We start from the raw sequence: 13,697 nt of genomic DNA, 5'->3' as shown, positions 1-13,697 counted from the left end.
AAGTGTTAATCAGGAAACCATGAAGAAAAACAAGAAAATATTAAGTGTATATTATCTTTTTAAAATATAGGATGTGATGCCCAGATACTATGCAATAGAAAGAACTCAAATAAATTTAGTATGCCATATTTCTGGATTAGGTGAATTGTAAAAATTTAGCAAAAGAAAAGAGAATTACAGCTTATATATATTATATATATATATAATATATATATATATAATATATAATATGTAATATATATATAATATATAATATGTAATATATATATATTACATCATGTATATGAATTACATCATCTGCTAATACACCCATACAAAATCTGTGTTCAATAAATGTGCATATCAATCCTCAATATTATTTGGGCATTCTTGTAAAAGTCTAGTGATGTATTTGTATAATTCTTAGGTCACCCAGACTTCTTATGATATTTTAATAGAAAGATGACATTTATTTTCACCTTACATGTAGATAACAGAATGCACACTTAGGAATAAGAGTTTATAAAGTCCTCTCAATACTTCTATTGGATTTCTAGTTTCCAAATGCTAGTTCAATCATGTAAAGATATTATTTCAGCACTTTATTGCTTAAAATTAAGAGTGCTGCTCTCATCTAGCAGAGATTCCAGTTCTGATCCGCACCATTCAAGGACTTCACAGTAGTTAGCAATCTGAGCATCAGAGAATGACCTTGAAATGCCCTATTCTTCCTAGGGATACTTTCTTTCTGATGACGTTATTTAAATAAACCTAATTAATCCTCTTCATCCCAAAGCATATTTGTTCAGCAGCAACTGGAAATCCTTATGTGTCGAGAAACCGTATCTATATTTTTGTTTCCTAAAGAATCATGATAAATGCAAACCGCAGGAGAACATGCAAAGGATTCGCCAGGTGAGGAAGGAAAGAACAAGTGGCTTCTCAAGATTCTGCTTCTGTTGGACTCTATTGTTAATTCTTTCAGCAGTATCTGTAATGGATATCCACAATATATTTAGGGTAATCTTTTCCTTAAAAGAATATATCTATCTTTCTCTATACATATGATATAAAAACTTAAGACATGGTTATTTTGGATTTAGTATCTTAAGCCATGAAGCAACAAGGCTGCTGTATTCCTTTTTTTTTTTTTTTTGCTGTATTCCTTTTTTTTTTTTTTTTGCTGTATTCCTTTTTAATGATATAATGTGATAGTACATTATCATTATAGTATAGTACATTATAAAGGAAAGGGGCAATATCATGAGTAAATATTAAACAATAACTTATATATTTTAAAAATACAAGAAGATATGGAATTAAAGGTTTATAAGGCTAACATTCTTTCCTGAATTGTGACATCAAATCTCCTAAGTAGTCTATAGAAAGTGTGAAAGAAACTTTACTCATATTGGATTTTTCGTTGGTAAATTTGCTTTGTTCATGTCTCCACGGCCCATCTAATTCAGTAATCCTGCAGCTGGATATTGGAATAACTACAATTTTGATGATTTTTTTTTAATTTTTATTTATTTATGATAGTCACACAGAGAGAGAGAGAGAGGCAGAGACACAGGCAGAGGGAGAAGCAGGCTCCATGCACCGGGAGCCCGACGTGGGACTCGATCCCGGGTCTCCAGGATCGCGCCCTGGGCCAAAGGCAGGCGCCAAACCGCTGTGCCACCCAGGGATCCCGAATAACTACAATTTTGAAACTGACTCAGAAAAAAATGTTTATTGGTTAAATTAAGGTGAATAAAATCATTGGGAATACTTTCTGACTCTTGATATAATTGATGATAACATGGAACAGTATAAAATCAAAAGTAAAAAAAAAAAACTTCATGAGATAGAAATTATTTCTCTGGAAATTTCAAAACAGGTATCTATCACTAACTTCAGGTTTCTGTGTGAGAGTGTGATAACACAGCTGGGTCAGATGTCATGGGTATGTGTGTGCACAAGTGTGTGAGTATGGGTATGTGTGTGAGCTGTGCGAGTGCATTCATGATCAGTGTCTGATATCGACACGGGGATCCACGGAGCACAGACATTTGTAAATGCATCTGAAAACATCATGTTTGCTCAAAGATATTATGACTTATTAAAATGAGTTTATATAAACTCCATGGAATATTATTATTTATTCTTCTCAAAATGTGCTCATTTTGTTTGGACATAACCTTTGCTGGAAAACGCCAAAAGCATTTAATACACTGAACATCAGTGTCCAGCAGGATTGTTTAAGCAAGGACGTAAGTCTTAAAAAAGTGTCAAATAGAGATAGAAACTCAAAATATGTATTTGGATTTTACAAGTTATAGCTTCTTTGTTGGTAAAATGATATTTAAACAAGATAAAATGATTTTGCTTGCCAGGGTCTATTTGAGGTGGGCCACGCAGAGAGGGGAGTAAACTGTAGGGGAGTGGGGATGGTGGTCTGGACCTGATGAATCTCCCTGCTGAGGACCTCTGATCCCACACAGCCATGCAAACCAGGCCCTCTGAACTGAAGTCCTACTTCACAGCGTCTGGAAACAACCCTGATCAGACGATGCGTACATATGAGATGTGACAGCCTGGAATAGAGAATGTCACCTGGGAGCAAGCGGATGAAGGGGTCGTTGATCAATCCAACTGAACAAAACACAGAGGTCACATTTTTTTCCCATTTGTTTCTGTGATGTTTCACTTATTCAGAAAATCAATCGCAGAGGAAGGAGTATTTATTAAAATGGACAGATGTTAGGAATCTTCTCTTGGAAATCAAGTATGGGCAATTAGGTCATGAGCAAATGCATAGCAATAAATGGGAACACATATAGAATACATAATATGTTATGTATTTTATACCCCCTTTTCCGAAACCCCCCCAAACAGTCTTAGACAGTGAACCAGCTCAGCACTCTGCAGGTTCTCCAGAACCGTGACTATTTCACTATCACAGATCAATTCGAGGGCAAGTAGCGCTCGTAAGCTGGACGGTTGTCACCAGGCCCTCAAGGTGACAAATGATGTTCGGAGGGTGTCTTCTATGATAAAGAAGTTTCTGGATCTTTCCTTTTTTTTCTAATAAAAAAATTGTATTTACTTAGAAGCATTTAGAATGTCAACAAGACAGCTGAAACTTTTTTTTTTTTTGCAATTACAGAGTGGTATTCAGTTAACAGAACAACAATTATTTCGTAGAAGCTGCATCAGAGACAACTGAAGATGGAAAACTACCATCCCCATATATAACTAATTTGTGCTGTGCACCAACAAGAACCTGCTTTAAATTTCCATGGCAAATTAAAACCCCCATACATACTGTACCAGGCGAGGTTAGTGGGTATTGAAAATACCACTGGGACAGCGCTATCTAAAGACACATCCGGTAGTGTGTGAACTATACAAAAAAAGACACTGTACAGTTTAAAAAGAAATCTTACACAGCCTTACATTTCAATTTTTTTCTTTACAAAGAGTGAGTTGTGCACAGGGGGGTTAAATGCTTTATAGACAAGAAAAAAAACTGCGCTGGAACCAACTTATTCATCATCTTCATCTTCATCTTCATCTTTTTCATCTTCTCTCCTCCTCATCCTCTTCATCTTCCCCGTCTTCCTCCTCTTCCTTCTTTTCCTTGCTCTTTTCCGCCTTGACAACTCCCTTTTTTGCCGCATCAGGCTTTCCTTTAGTTCGGTGTGCAGCAATATCCTTTTCGTATTTTTCCTTCAGCTTAGCAGCCTTCTCTTCATAAGGCCGCTTGTCATCTGCAGCAGTGTTATACTCCACATCTCTCCCAGTTTCTTTGCAACATCACCAAAGGATAGGCCGGGATGCTCTCCTTTGATTTTTGGGCGATACTCGGAACAAAACAAGAAAAAGGCCGAGGGAGGCCTCTTGGGTTCATTGGGATCCTTCAACTTCTTTTTTGTTACCCCTTTAGGGGGGACATAAGTTTTCATTTTTCTTTCATAACGGGCCTCGTCCGCCTTAGCCGTGTCTTCAAATTTTCCTTCCTCTTTAGCAGACATGGCCTTGCACCTTTCTGAGCACTTCTTAGGAAACTCTGAGAAGTTGACTAAAGCCTCCGGGTGCTGCTTCTTGTGCTCCTCTCAGCAAGTTTGCACAAAGAATGCATATGATGACATTTTGCCTCTCAGCTTCTTAGGATCTCCTTTGCCCCTGTTTAATTATTTTCCTCAGCGAGGCACAGAGTCACCCAGTGCCCGTCTGGCTCTCACTTGCCCCGGCGCTGTCTCTATGGAGCTCCATGTACAGCAGTGGCTGTGAGAGTGGGAGCCAGACCTGTCTTTTCTTCTCAAATGAATAAAAATTTCCCAAGTAAAGATGTGTCCCACGTCTGTCTATAACCTCAGTGACACCTGCCAGCTCCCTGTGCGAAGTGGGCACCAGCAGTCTCCGCTGCTCTGCCAGAGTTCGTGCATCTGTTTTTTGGGACCAGTTCCCATCTCAGACCAGAGAACACCTGCTGTGGTAGTAACCCTCTGTTGCTGCTGACCACTGTATCACCTGGGGCTCTTTTTAATAAATGTCAATATTTGGGACACATCCCAGGATGCTTTGCTTCATTGATCTGGGGTAAGGTCCAGGCATCAGCACTTTAAAAACTGAACAACCATTTCTAATATGCAGCCGCATCAGGGAGGCAGTGTTCTAAGGGATCCCGGCCCATGCTTTGGGTTCTCTCGTATTGACAATCTCATCTTGCTTCTTGATGAACTCCTTACCCTCAGCCATGATTATTCCATATTTCCTCTATCTCTGGGCTTCGATTTTTATATTAGAAACCCAAAATAAACCTGCACCTATTCTAAGAATGGATTCCTTTTCTTATTTTTATCAGGATTCTTGGAAAATTGAAATTCCGTTCAGGCTTGGGGCGTACGTCTCAGACATCCATGACTTTGCTACCTGTATTGTTAAGCAAAGCTTTGTCCTTGATTCTGTATGAATCTTACCTTCTCACCACCTTCCAATTAAGACAAGGACCCTTGAAGTCAATTATGTGTAAATTATCTTTTTTGTCTGGAATTTTCCTGTCGTTTTTTTTTTTTCTTCCAGACTTGACCTTTTCCACTTCATGTTCCAGAATCCATCTCCCTCACTCCAGTAGGTGGGTCTGCATCTGTCATGTTCATACTGATTTGCTCATTTCAAGCACAACAAATGAGGCCATGACCAGGGATGTCTGAGATGTGGCAACGGGAAACACATAATACAGAGTCACGGGGAGACAGTGGGGACAAATTGGCCGCAGCGCAACGTTGCAGAGTACAGTGACTGTGTTTATGGGAATGGAAGCTTGTAGAATTTTCCAAAGAAGAACCTCAAGGACTCATATCTCAGTCTGTGCAGTTGTTGCAGAAGAAGCAGGCATGGGCAGCATGTCCGTTAGGCAGGTGGTTGGCTAGGTGTCTGCTCCTCTTCACGTACTGGCAAAGGTGTTCTCACCAAACCTCATGTAGGTAAACTGTCAGCGTGAGAGGCAGGCTGCAAATGTTCCTTTTCTTCCTATTTTTTTCTTCTTTAAATCTTAGCCAGCCATGAAAATGAAATGAGCTTAAATCTAACAGTTGAATGATTTGAAACCATTTAAAAATATTTATGTCAAATGCTTATCTTTTGAATGGATTGAAATCTCTATTAAAGGACCCCATGTAAGGACTAGCAACACAAGGACCTTGTTTTTACATCACGTTTCGGAATTCCAAAGTTAATTGTGTTTGTTAACCCTCCCTGTGCCACATGGTAAAATCTAGGACCTTCATGACTGCAAGCAAATGATTTTTCTGCCGTGACACGAGAAAAGGGCTAAGGAACCAGAAAGGCAGGAAAATTGAGTTGGCATAATTCTCTATTTAATGTCACATTTCCAGGGACAGAAGAATTTATAGAAATTTGTCAGATCGAGATGCACTTTGAATATCAAGAGGAAAGTAGTCCGTGTGCAAATAACAGGACAGTGCAAAACAAGACCGTGAATGACTTTGCAAGATGTAGAGTGCATATGTGTCTTCTATTCTGCAGGACGATTAAGAGAACATTGATCTACTCATCTACTGGTGGGCGCCTCTACTGGTAGGTAGCTCTCTTTGTGCCCGGACATTCCTTAGATTACCCAGATGTTGGCAAACATCTAGTAATTGTTTGCCTCGAGTCCCGTTCATCCTCAGTCTGCAACATGGGAAGTGCTAGAGGTGAGCACTGCCTGGACCCCCACCTGCACCCGACAGCAAAAACCCGGCCGGACTCCACCCTGTGTGTGGCATCTCTACGGGCCGTCTTCAAATTCTCTCTGGTTACAAAATAAAACATGAATAAATGCATAAATGCATATGTTTCTGGAAATAGAATTAGCATGTAAACAGCAACAGGATACACAGAGAAGTAAGAAAGACCAGTGTCCATTCCTCTTTTTCTCTCTCATTTCTATGTCACAGGCCACTTAATGGGGTGAGTGTATGTCAGGGAATTTCTAATATCTTGAAACCATACTCAGCCCCTTATATATGGGGAATATTTTCCCAAACTAATACAAATAATTGTTTGCATTTCAGTGGATGTTTCAACACAGAGTTAACACAGACCTTAATATGGGTACTTACATCTTGCATGGTGCTTCTGTCACCAGTGTGCTTGAAGGCAATGCGATTTCCTGAGTGCTCTCAGTTTGGTAATTTTTTTAAGGTTTTAGAACAGTTAACACTAAAACAACAAGGCCGTGCAGAGCTGTTTAAAAAAATCTACTAATGCTCTTAAATTTATTTAGAAAAACATATTCAAAGGACTAAATACATCTATGGTTAAGATAAATGAGAAAAGTGAGAGACATATTAACTCTACCCAAAGAAAAAGAGTAGGCACCAAGGAAAATATTCAGATTTTATGGTATTTTTAAAAAGTGCTTGTAATCCAGAAATCCTATATTAATAGACAATTCTACAAAGAGCCATTCAAATCTCAGGGATGGTGAGAACTGAAGATGCTGGATCTGTATCTTTGCAAAGTCTCTTCTGTAGTCTTTACCCGAACTATTATTGGACATGCGCAGATTTTTTCTTTAACTTACTAGTTTCTTGCAAACTAATACTTTTCATGCCCACATACAAGTTACTGCACAAACTGTGAAGCTACATTTTTGCCTACATACTTCCATGCTCACACAAGGAGGGTTATACCAAATACACACACTACTCTGTATGTGGGCTGCTTCCTTCATGTCCTTTAAATCTATGTAGAGTTCCATTTTTGAGGAAGGAAAGCTTAGCCATGGTCCCTGCTCAGTGTGTCCTATAAATTGATCCTTTACTTTTCCAAGATTTTCTCTTTACAAATGGGAGTGCCAATTTTTCATGTCTATATAAATATATTTCCTCTCACCAAAATTACTTTTGGTAATTGGATAGATTTTTCTCTTAAAGATTTTTTAAAAATTATTTATTTGAGAGAGAGTGAGAGAGGGACTATAGAGGTAGAGGGAGAGAATCCAAGGAGACTCCATGGTGATCACAGAGCCAGACACAAGGCCCAGTCTCACAACCCTGGGATCACAACCTGAGCCGAAATCAAGAGTCAGATGCTCAAATGACTGAGCCACCCAGGTGTCCCTGGATAGATTTTTTTCTTTTCTCTTTTTCTCTGAAGTTCATAATTTCTGAAGTATTTTTCACTCAAATTGTCTAAGAGGCCATGAGCTGGAGAATGAAGTTGTGTATAAAGGTGTTACTGGTGCCATTAACAAAGTAATTATAAACGCAACTAACATTTAGAAGTGAGGCTTCTTCTCAGGGCACTCAGGCTTGTGTCTGTATCCTTATTCCCAGTCCCAAGTGGGCCCCTTGACCTGGGACTGCATCTTGGTGGCAGGTTGTAGGGGAGCATGCAACTGAGTCACCCCCTAGCCTGCTAAAAAACAAACAAAACAAACAAAAACCCCAAAAAAACAAAAAACAAAAACCTGCCTAATTTTTTTCTTACTTGGTTTCTTTGTAAGGAAAGTTCAAATCATTTTGTGAAACCTCAGCAGGACTATTGATGATGGTTCTGGCCTCAGAAATATGGCGATCCAGCTCACGGGTTCAGTTTGTTTTTGAAAAAGGTCATTGACCAGATGTTCTATTAAGCAGTTCAAAATAACTTTTGGAGAGAAGATCCTTATGATCTCATAGAGTCATATATTATTCAACCCAATCTTTTTTTTTAATAACTGGTTTAAGTTCCATATTAATTGACGTTCCAATAAGGTAGGAAATAAAGATTCAATTTTCTGTGCTAACATCATGCTGACTTTTAATATAAAAGATTTATACAGAAATACTTGTTCTGTAGAATATATTTTGTAATTACAATCTAAAAAACACATTGATGATACCTTCGATGTAGAATTAATGACATTACAATGCTTATTATTGATTTGTATAATGGGCAACATAATAAGCATTATTGATTTTCCCATTACATTCCAAATAAAAATGTTTCTCCAATAATAATACAAAGTCTCCTTAATGAAGGATTGTTGAGACCCTCAAGTGAATCCACAGCACTTTCACCTACTTCTGCTAGCTCCTGGTTGGAGGAACCAACCCTGAAGACGATCAAGGGAATGATTTAAAACCAAGCATGGGCAGTCACTCTGAAAAACTGTGTGGAGGTTCCTCAAAGAGTTAAAAATAGATCTGCCCTGTGAGCCAGCAATTGCACTGCTGGGGATTGACCCCAAAGATACAGATGCAGTGAAACGCCGGGACACCTGCACCCCGATGTTCACAGCAACAATGTCCACAATAGCCACACCGTGGAAGGAGTCCCAGATGATGGATAAAGAAGATGTGGTCTGTGTATACAATGGAATATTCCTCAGCCATTAGAAATGACAAATACCCACCATTTGCTTTGATGTGGATGGAACTGGAGGGCATTATGCTGAGTGAAGTAAGTCAATCGGAGAAGGGCAATCATTATATGGTTTCACTCATTCGGGAAATAGAAGGTATAGTGAAAGGGATTATAGGGGAAATGAGAGGAACTGAGTGGGGAAAATTAGAGAGGGAGATAAACCACGAGAGACTCCTAACTCTGGGAAATGAACAAAGGGTAGTGGAAGGGGAAGTGGGTGGGGAGATGGGGTGATGGGTACTGAGGGGGGCACTTGATGGGATGAGCACTGGATGTTATACTATATGTTGCCAAATTGAACTTCAATAAATAAATAAATAAATAAATCTAAGTAAAAATTAAAAAAAAAAAAAACAAGCACAGAGAATTTGCAAAGGGGGTGGTATCTGCTGAACAAGCACAGAGATTTTGTGAGTTTCTTTACCAAAACAAATGACATAAATGAAATAATGCCCACGTTCTAATACACACATCCTGTGAATGTGACCTTGTTTGGAAAAAAAGGGTCTTTGCAAATGTAATTAAGTTAAGGAGCTTATACTGAGATCACCCTGGATTATCCAGGGGACCCTAAATCCAATGACAAATGTCCTCATCAGAGGCAGAAGAGGAGAAGACACGGGCATACACAGAGGCTGAGGAAATGTGACCGTAGAGGCAGAGAGTGGAAAGATGCATCCAAAAACCAAGAATGCTGAAGGTCACCAGAGCCTGGAAGAGACAAGGAAGGATCCTCCTAGAGTTTCCAGAGGGATGTGGCTCTGAAGACACCTTGAGTTTGGATTCTTGGACTCTAGGACCTTGAGAGAATCAACTTCTGTTATTTCAAGCCACCAGTTGGTGATCATTTGCTCTGGCAGGCACAGGAAAGCAACCCAAGGAAAGGAAGACCCAGTAAGATGAAGGATCTTCTGAAAAGCTGGTAAGGGGCTTCCAACACGGCTCTGCATCATCATGGATTCCCTGAGACCTTCTGGTGCGTGGGTCCGGCAAGAAAAAATACAAGCATGTTAAGAAACAACTTTGCCTGCATGCTTGGGAGATTTAATGCAGCAGATACAGTAATAAGACTGCTCAGGAAAAGCAGAAGACCGGAAGGAAAAGTAATGTCATCGATTCTACTAGAATCTAGTTCATGCCAGCAAAACCCCGACATTGCGTTCCTATCAGAAGCCCTACATGGAAGTCAAATGAAAACCAAGAGGTTGCTTGCTGTGTAAACATTGGAACGAGGGAGATGAGTTAGCTGACACGATTTGATGACACCCACGCTAAATAGCCCAAAACATCTATTTCACTGTGGCAATTTATTACCAAGAAGATTAGGATACTGAACATCCATTTTAAGACTTTAGTCTTTTGATGTCACTGGAAATATGTATTTTCTCTTTCTTTCTCAATCCCCTCAATGCAAACCACAAGGCTCCCTTCTGTGGACCCCTCCATTCTTGGGACACTTGGTTACCTTAATCAGACCCCAACTGGTCTTTCTAGTCCAGGGGACTCTTCAGAGCCTTCGAATGACTTTACGATTTCTTCTGTTCTGACCTGCTAAGACTTCACACCGGAGCTCCCCTTTCTGAGGACACCCTGCCCCTGGTCCCAGTTCTCGTGGGCAGCTGCCCGACACCCTGGCTGCTCGGGAAGCTGGGTTTCCAGCCACGGAGGTGCAAGTGCCTCTGGCGGTGCTCTTATCTTCACTCATCACTAATCCAAATCCAAAGTCACAAAATTTTCAAGATAAAATTAAATTGGATAGAAAAGGCGGCTGACCTTCCGATAAAGTCATTTTAAAGAATTTCAGTTAGATGTGACAAAATAAGAAGCTACAAATGTAAGGCTGCTCCAGAGGGAGAGCTGATAAATGGCCAGGAAAGAGACTTCTTTCTCTAAAATTATTCGGTCTTTGTTATCAAGAAAAAAATAATCATGTATTAAGCCAAATATGCTCTTTGCGCATTTCCTACAAGAGGAACTTGTTTTCCCAGGAAAAAAACAAAAACAAAAACTGCTGCACCTGGAATATATAGTTCACGCCATTCACGAGAGACATTGAAAGCCTTATTCATAAAAGGCCAAATATTAGGTACGTGATAAAAACTGAAAATTAAGTTTTTGTTTTCAAAGAACTTCTTTGGCTGCCGTATTTACTATATTCTGGTTCCGTAATTATTCCGAATTTACCATATAAAAGACTTTCAATTACAGCTTTAGGATGAAGTGACTACTTAGCATGCATACAAATTGAAAATCCTAACTTCCTCTATTCTAAGGCCTTCTGCTGATGAAATGTAATTCTTATTTTTAGATTTTAGAAGATGGAAGTTGTGGTCAGAAAAATTGCTGGAGCGTATTTGCGGTTCCACTTAAATTAAACGATACCCTATTTATTTCTCAAGTAAATTGGTTTTCACAAGTATCTACCAGCAGATTAGACACAAGCTCCTTTTTCCCCCACACATACATAATCTATTTTTGGTGACATTTTCAATCAGTGATTCAGCAGAGGGGCACAGATACCCTAAATCATGAGAATATTAATTCAGGATCTCCTCAGAAAGTCGTGCTCTGTGATGTTTCTCCTTCCAGATGAGCAGTCCAGGCAAAATGGCTTGGATTCTCTGAATGTACTTTTTTTTTTTTTTTCCTCCCTGAAGCCTCACTGACACACACACACACACACACACACACACACACACAGCACACACAGCACACACTCTGGTCTAAACTCAAATTTTATTTATCAGGGTTATTACATTTTTTAGCTTTATTGAGCTATAACTGATGTTCAGAAACCTGCACACATTTAAGGTATTCATCTTGATGAGTCTGAACACGTGCATATACCTGTGGTACCATGACCACAACCAAGGCACTAAAAATATCTATAACCTCCAGAAGTGTGCCTGTGTCCTTTCATGGGTGTGTGTGTGTGTGTTTTGCAGTGAGAACACCTAACTTGAGCTCTACACCATGAAGACTATAGTGTGTTAACCAAAGGGACAATGACACATAGCAGGTCTTGACAATTTATTCATCCTACGCAACAGAAACTTCATGTCCACTGCAAACAACTTTCCTCTCCCCTCACCCCCAGGCCCTGGTAACCACTACTCTGTTCTTTACTTCTCTGAGTTTGACTATTTTAGATACTTCATATAAGTGGAATCACGCAGTATTTGTCCTGTGGCTGACTTATTTCACTTAGTATGATGTCCTTGAGGTTCACTCATCTTGTGGCAAATAGAATTTCCTCCTTTGACTACATCAAACTAAAACACCTTTTCACAGCAAAAGAAGCAATCGACAGAGTGAAAAGAAAACCAGATAACCAATGGAACAGGAGGAAATGTTTATGAACCATCCATCAGATGTGGGGTTAATTTCCAAAATATATAAGAAATTCCTAAGACAGTAATTGGCACAAAGGACCCACGTAATTCAATTTTTAAAAACGAGTTAAGGACTTGAACAGACATTGCTCCAAAGAAGACATCCAGATGGCCAACAGGTGCCTGAAAAGATGCTCAGCATCACTCATCATGGGGGAAATGCAAAACCACAGTGAGCGATCCCCTGACACCTGTTAGAATGACTAGAATTCAAGAGATAAGAGAAAAGAAATGCAGGTGAGGATGTGGAGGAAAGAATCATTGGGGGAAATGCAAACTGCTGCAGCCACTCTGGACGATGGTATGGAGCCTCCTCAGAAAGTTAAAAATAGAATTATAGCATCATCCAGCAATCCCACTTCTGAATACTTATCCAAAAATAATTGAAATCAGGATCTTAAGAAGATATCTGCACTCTCATGTTCATTGCAACATTATTTACAATAGCCAAGACATGGAGGCAACCCGAGTGTCTCTGATGGATGAATTAATAAAAGAAAGAAAGTGTGATATAGATATGTGTGTGTATATATATATATATATATATATATATACACATACTTTTAGTTGGATGTACTCAAAGGAGGAAATTATTATATATATTATATTATATATACATATATATAAAATAGAATATTATTCTGCCTTAAAAGAGAAAGATTACCTTCTCTAAAAACTAGAGTATATTGAAGCCAACTTGCATGTTACTTTTTGGAGAAAGGTTTATGCATGCTTTAATCATTAGACTTTTTGATGCTTAAATCTAAGACAGAGCCCCAGAGCTGCCCTGGTCCGCAGCGACTCTGAGTCCTGGTGGGGGCACATTGCAAGCTCTCTTCATCTCGGGGTGGGGACTGGCCCTTACCTCTGACTCGGCACCTTGCCTTCTTCTGTAGACACTGGAAGACGTGCTCCTGCACAGCTCTCTCACCCTGCCTCCTACCGTAGGCAGTTTCTGGTCCAAAGAAACTTGCTTCCAAGCCTTCCTACATTTGAGCAGTTTAATTTGTTATTTGCTAGTGCTTTTGCTGGATCAACCAACCTAAGAGTAAACACTCAAAACAACAACAACAGCAAAAAACCATAACATCTCAACAATTGAAAAATGTGTAGGTTTTCTGTGTTTCAGATTTAAGTTTTTCTCTACCGACCAAAATTCTTAATTTGCTTCTGTGCGCGTATGTCTATATCTGTGTGCCTCAGTGCTTCTCTTTCTAGACATGATCAGAGCTACTCCGAGTCCGCCAGGTTGCCATGGGACAATAGAGTTAAATTCCTCCAACCTTGTCCTGCTTCAGCGAGGCGGGTCTACTAGCTACCTTAGTTCCTTCAGATGACTTAACGATAAAGATCACGGACTTTCTGTTTATCCTGATGCTATATTATAACTTAAGATGATTTTATTTGTTGGAGAAGCTCAAG

At 39.4% G+C, this 13,697-nt stretch overlaps 1 pseudogene; it reads right to left on the bottom strand.

Moving 5' to 3' along the window:
- Positions 1 to 3,509: 3,509 nt before the first annotated feature.
- Positions 3,510 to 4,151, bottom strand: LOC121498038 (annotated as a pseudogene).
- Positions 4,152 to 13,697: the final 9,546 nt, after the last annotated feature.

This window comes from Vulpes lagopus, chromosome 8, assembly GCF_018345385.1.
Source record: "Vulpes lagopus strain Blue_001 chromosome 8, ASM1834538v1, whole genome shotgun sequence".
NCBI lineage: Eukaryota > Metazoa > Chordata > Mammalia > Carnivora > Canidae > Vulpes > Vulpes lagopus.
This window is presented reverse-complemented; position numbering and strand designations above follow the sequence as displayed.